The sequence below is a fragment of the Gorilla gorilla genome, chromosome 12 (genome assembly GCF_029281585.2).
Source record: "Gorilla gorilla gorilla isolate KB3781 chromosome 12, NHGRI_mGorGor1-v2.1_pri, whole genome shotgun sequence".
Taxonomy (NCBI): Eukaryota; Metazoa; Chordata; class Mammalia; order Primates; family Hominidae; genus Gorilla; species Gorilla gorilla.
This window is the reverse complement of record NC_073236.2, coordinates 17,417,345-17,423,690: the sequence shown is the minus strand read 5'-3', so window position 1 is coordinate 17,423,690 and position 6,346 is coordinate 17,417,345.

Below are 6,346 nucleotides of genomic sequence, written 5' to 3'. Positions count from 1 at the left end.
ATTTCCATTCCCATTCCATTTCCATTCCCGTTCCATTTCCATTCCCGTTTCTTTTCCATTCCCGTTCCATTTCCATTCCAGTTCCATTACCATTCCCGTTCCATTTCCATTCCCGATCCATTTCCATTCCCGTTCCTTTTCCATTCCCGTTCCATTTCCATTCCCGTTCCATTACCATTCCCGTTCCATTTCCGTTCTCGTTCCGTTTCCGTTCCCGTTCCATTTCCATTCCCGTTCCATTTCCGTTCCCGTTCCATTTCCATTCCCGTTCCATTTCCATTCCCTTTCCATTTCCATTTCATTCCATTCCGTTCTGCTCGGGTACATTCCATTCCATTCCATTGCATTCCATTCCGTTCTGCTCCTGTCCATTCCATTCCATTCCAATCCGTTCCATTCCGTTCTACTCGGGTAGATTCAATTCCATTCCATTCCATTCCATTCCATTCCATTCCATTCCATTCCATTCCATTCCATTCCATTCTACTGGTGTCCATTCCATTCCATTCCATTCCATTCCATTCCATTCCATTCCATTCCATTCCATTCCATTGCATTCCATTCCATTCCATTCCATTCCGTTCCGTTCTACTCGGTTACATTCCATTCAATTCCATTCCATTCTGTTCTACTCGGGTAGATTCCATTCCATTCCATTCCATTCCTTTCCATTCCATTGCATTCCATTGCATTTCATTGCACTCAATTCCATTCCATTCCATTCCATTCCATTCCATTCCATTCCATTCCATTCCGTTCCGTTCAACTCGGTTACATTCCATTCAATTACATTCCATTCCGTTCTACTCGGTTACATTCCATTCCATTCCATTCCATTCCATTCCAATCCATTCCATTCCATTCCATTCCGTTCTACTCGGGTACCTTCCGTTCCATTCCATTCCATTCCATTCCATTCCATTCCATTCCTTTCCGTTCTACTTTGGTACATTCCATTCCATTCCATTCCATTCCATTCCATTCCATTACATTCCATTCCATTCCATTCCGTTCTACTCAGGTTGATTCCATTCTATTCCATTCCATTCCATTCCATTCCATTCCATTCCATTCGATTCCATTCCATTCCATTCCATTGAATTCCATTCCATTCCATTCCATTCCATGGAATTCCATTCCATTCCATTCCATTCCATTCCATAACATTGAATTCCATTCCATTCCATTCCATTCCATTCCATTCCATTCTACTGGTGTCCATTCCATTCCATTCCATTCCATTCCATTCCATTCCATTCCATTGAATTCCATTCCATTCCATTCCATTCCATTCCATTGAATTCCATTCCGTTCCATTCCATTCCATTGAATTCCATTCCATTCCATTCCATTCCATTCCATTCCATTCCATTCCATTCCATGGAATTCCATTCCATTCCATTCCATTCCATTCCATTCCATCCCATTCCATTCCATTCCATTCCATTCCATTCCATTCCATTCCATCCCATTCCATTCCATTCCATTCCATTCCGTTCTACTCGGGTTGATTCCATTCTATTCCATTCCATTCCATTCGATCCCATTTGATTCCATTCGATTCCATTCAATTCCATTCGATTCCATTCCATTCCACTCCATTCCATTCCATTGAATTCCATTCCATTCCATTCCATTCCATTCCATTCCATTCCATTCCATGGAATTCCATTCCATTCCATTCCATTCCATGGAATTCCATTCCATTCCATTCCATTCCATTCCATAGAATTCCATTCCATTCCATTCCATTCCACTGAATTCCGTTCCATTCCATTCCATTCCGTTCCGTTCCGTTCCGTTCCGTTCCGTTGCATTCCGTTCCGTTCCGTTGTGTTCCGTTCCGTTCTACTCGGGTTGATTCCATTCTATTCCATTCCATTCCAATCCATTCCGTTCCATTCCATTGAATTCCATTCCATTCCATTCCGTTCCATTCCATTCCATTCCATTCCATTCCATTCCATTCCATTGAATTCCATTCCATTCCATTCCATTCCATTCCATTCCATTCCATTGAATTCCATTCCATTCCATTCCATTCCATTCCATTGAATTCCATTCCGTTCCATTCCATTCCATTGAATTCCATTCCATTCCATTCCATTCCATTGAATTCCATTCCATTCCATTCCATTCCATTCCATTCCATTCCATTCCATTCCATTCCATTCCATTCTACTGGTGTCCATTCCATTCCATTCCATTCCATTCCATTCCATTCCATTCCATTCCATTCCTTTCCATTCCATTGCATTCCATTGCATTCCATTCCATTCCATTCCATTCCATTCCATTCCATTCCATTCCATTCCACTCCACTCCACTCCACTCCACTCCACTCCATTCCACTCCACTCCACTCCGGTACATTCCATTCCATTCCATTCCATTCCATTCCATTCCATTCCATTCCATTCCATTCCATTCCATTCCATTCCGTGCTTCTCGGGTACATTCCGTTCCGTTCCATTCCTTTCCATTCCATTCCATTCCGTTCCAGTGCACTCTACTGCACTCCACTCCACTCCACTCCACTCCGGTACATTCCATTCCATTCCATTCCATTCCATTCCATTCCATTCCATTTCCATTCCCATTCCATTTCCATTCCCGTTCCATTTCCATTCCCGTTTCTTTTCCATTCCCGTTCCATTTCCATTCCAGTTCCATTACCATTCCCGTTCCATTTCCATTCCCGATCCATTTCCATTCCCGTTCCATTTCCATTCCCGTTCCATTTCCATTCCCGTTCCATTTCCATTCCCTTTCCATTTCCATTTCATTCCATTCCGTTCTGCTCGGGTACATTCCATTCCATTCCATTGCATTCCATTCCGTTCTGCTCCTGTCCATTCCATTCCATTCCAATCCGTTCCATTCCATTCTACTCGGGTAGATTCCATTCCATTCCATTCCATTCCATTCCATTCCATTCCATTCCATTCCATTCTACTGGTGTCCATTCCTTTCCATTCCATTCCATTCCATTCCATTCCATTCCATTCCATTCCATTCCATTCCATTGCATTCCATTCCATTCCATTCCATTCCGTTCCGTTCTACTCGGTTACATTCCATTCAATTCCATTCCATTCCGTTCTACTCGGGTAGATTCCATTCCATTCCATTCCATTCCTTTCCATTCCATTACATTCCATTGCATTGCATTGCACTCAATTCCATTCCATTCCATTCCATTCCATTCCATTCCATTCCATTCCGTTCCGTTCTACTCGGTTACATTCCATTCCATTCCATTCCATTCCATTCCAATCCATTCCATTCCATTCCATTCCGTTCTACTCGGGTACATTCCGTTCCATTCCATTCCATTCCATTCCATTCCATTCCATTCCTTTCCGTTCTACTTTGGTACATTCCATTCCATTCCATTCCATTCCATTCCATTCCATTCCATTACATTCCATTCCATTCCATTCCGTTCTACTCAGGTTGATTCCATTCTATTCCATTCCATTCCATTCCATTCCATTCCATTCCATTCCATTCGATTCCATTCCATTCCATTCCATTGAATTCCATTCCATTCCATTCCATTCCATGGAATTCCATTCCATTCCATTCCATTCCATTCCATTCCATTCCATTCCATGGAATTCCATTCCATTCCATTCCATTCCATTCCATTCCATTCCATTCCATTCCTTTCCATTCCATAGAATTCCATTCCATTCCATTCCATTGAATTCCATTCCGTTCCATTCCATTCCATTGAATTCCATTCCATTCCATTCCATTCCATTCCATTCCATTCCATTGAATTCCATTCCATTCCATTCCATTCCATTCCATTCCATCCCATTCCATTCCATTCCATTCCATTCCGTTCTACTCGGGTTGATTCCATTCTATTCCATTCCATTCCATTCGATCCCTTTTGATTCCATTCTATTCCATTCAATTCCATTCGATTCCATTCCATTCCACTCCATTCCATTCCATGGAATTCCATTCCATTCCATTCCATTCCATTCCATTCCATTCCATTCCATTCCATTCCATTCCATGGAATTCCATTCCATTCCATTCCATTCCATTCCATAGAATTCCGTTCCATTCCATTCCATTCCGTTCCGTTCCGTTCCGTTCCGTTCCGTTGCGTTCTGTTCCGTTCCGTTGTGTTCCGTTCCGTTCTACTCGGGTTGATTCCATTCTATTCCATTCCATTCCAATCCATTCCGTTCCATTCCATTGAATTCCATTCCATTCCATTCCATTCCATTCCATTCCATTCCATTCCATTGAATTCCATTCCATTCCATTCCATTCCATTCCATTCCATTCCATTGAATTCCATTCCATTCCATTCCATTCCATGGAATTCCGTTCCATTCCATTCCATTCCGTTCCTTTCCGTCCCGTTCCGTTCCGTTCCGTTCCGTTGCGTTCCGTTCCGTTCTACTCGGGTTGATTCCATTCTATTCCATTCCATTCCATTCGATTCCATTCGATTCCATTCGATTCCACTCCATTCCATTCCATAGAATTCCATTCCATTCCATTCCATTCCATTGAATTCCATTCCATTCCATTCCATTCCATAGAATTCCATTCCATTCCATTCCATTCCATTGAATTCCATTCCATTCCATTCCATTCCATTCCATTCCATTCCATTCCATTGTACTGGTGTCCATTCCATTCCATTCCATTCCATTCCATTCCATTCCATTCCTTTCCATTCCATTGCATTCCATTGCATTCCATTCCATTCCATTCCATTCCATTCCATTCCACTCCACTCCACTCCACTCCACTCCATTCCACTCCACTCCACTCCGGTACATTCCATTCCATTCCATTCCATTCCATTCCATTCCATTCCGTGCTTCTCGGGTACATTCCGTTCCGTTCCATTCCATTCCATTCCATTCCGTTCCAGTGCACTCTACTCCACTCCACTCCACTCCACTCCACTCCAGTACATTCCATTCCATTCCATTCCATTCCATTCCATTTCCATTCCCATTCCATTTCCATTCCCGTTCCATTTCCATTCCCGTTTCTTTTCCATTCCCGTTCCATTTCCATTCCAGTTCCATTACCATTCCCGTTCCATTTCCATTCCCGATCCATTTCCATTCCCGTTCCTTTTCCATTCCCGTTCCATTTCCATTCCTGTTCCGTTACCATTCCCGTTCCATTTCCGTTCCCGTTCCGTTTCCGTTCCCGTTCCATTTCCGTTCTCGTTCCGTTTCCGTTCCCGTTCCATTTCCATTCCCGTTCCATTTCCGTTCCCGTTCCATTTCCATTCCCGTTCCATTTCCATTCCCTTTCCATTTCCATTTCATTCCATTCCGTTCTGCTCGGGTACATTCCATTCCATTCCATTGCATTCCATTCCGTTCTGCTCCTGTCCATTCCATTCCATTCCATTCCGTTCCATTCCGTTCTACTCGGGTAGATTCCATTCCATTCCATTCCATTCCATTCCATTCCATTCCATTCCATTCCATTCCATTCCATTCCATTCCATTCCATTCCGTTCTACTCGGGTTGATTCCATTCTATTCCATTCCATTCCATTCCATTCCATTCCATTCCATTCCATTCCATGGAATTCCATTCCATTCCATTCCATTCCATGGAATTCTATTCCATTCCATTCCATTCCATTCCATTCCATTCCATTCCATTGAATTCCATTCCATTCCATTCCATTCCATTCCGTTCCATTCCATTCCATTGAATTCCATTCCATTCCATTCCATTCCATTCCATTGAATTCCATTCCATTCCATTCCATTCCATTCCATTCCATCCCATTCCATTCCATTCCATTCCATTCCGTTCTACTCGGGTTGATTCCATTCTATTCCATTCCATTCCATTCGATCCCATTTGATTCCATTCGATTCCATTCAATTCCATTCGATTCCTTTCCATTCCACTCCATTCCATTCCATTGAATTCCATTCCATTCCATTCCATTGAATTCCATTCCATTCCATTCCATTCCATTGAATTCCATTCCATTCCATTCCATTCCATTCCATTCCATTCCATTCCATTCCATTCCATTCCATTCTACTGGTGTCCATTCCATTCCATTCCATTCCATTCCATTCCATTCCATTCCTTTCCATTCCATTGCATTCCATTGCATTCCATTCCATTCCATTCCATTCCATTCCATTCCATTCCATTCCATTCCACTCCACTCCACTCCACTCCACTCCATTCCACTCCACTCCACTCCGGTACATTCCATTCCATTCCATTCCATTCCATTCCATTCCATTCCATTCCATTCCATTCCATTCCATTCCATTCCATTCCGTGCTTCTCGGGTACATTCCGTTCCGTTCCATTCCTTTCCATTC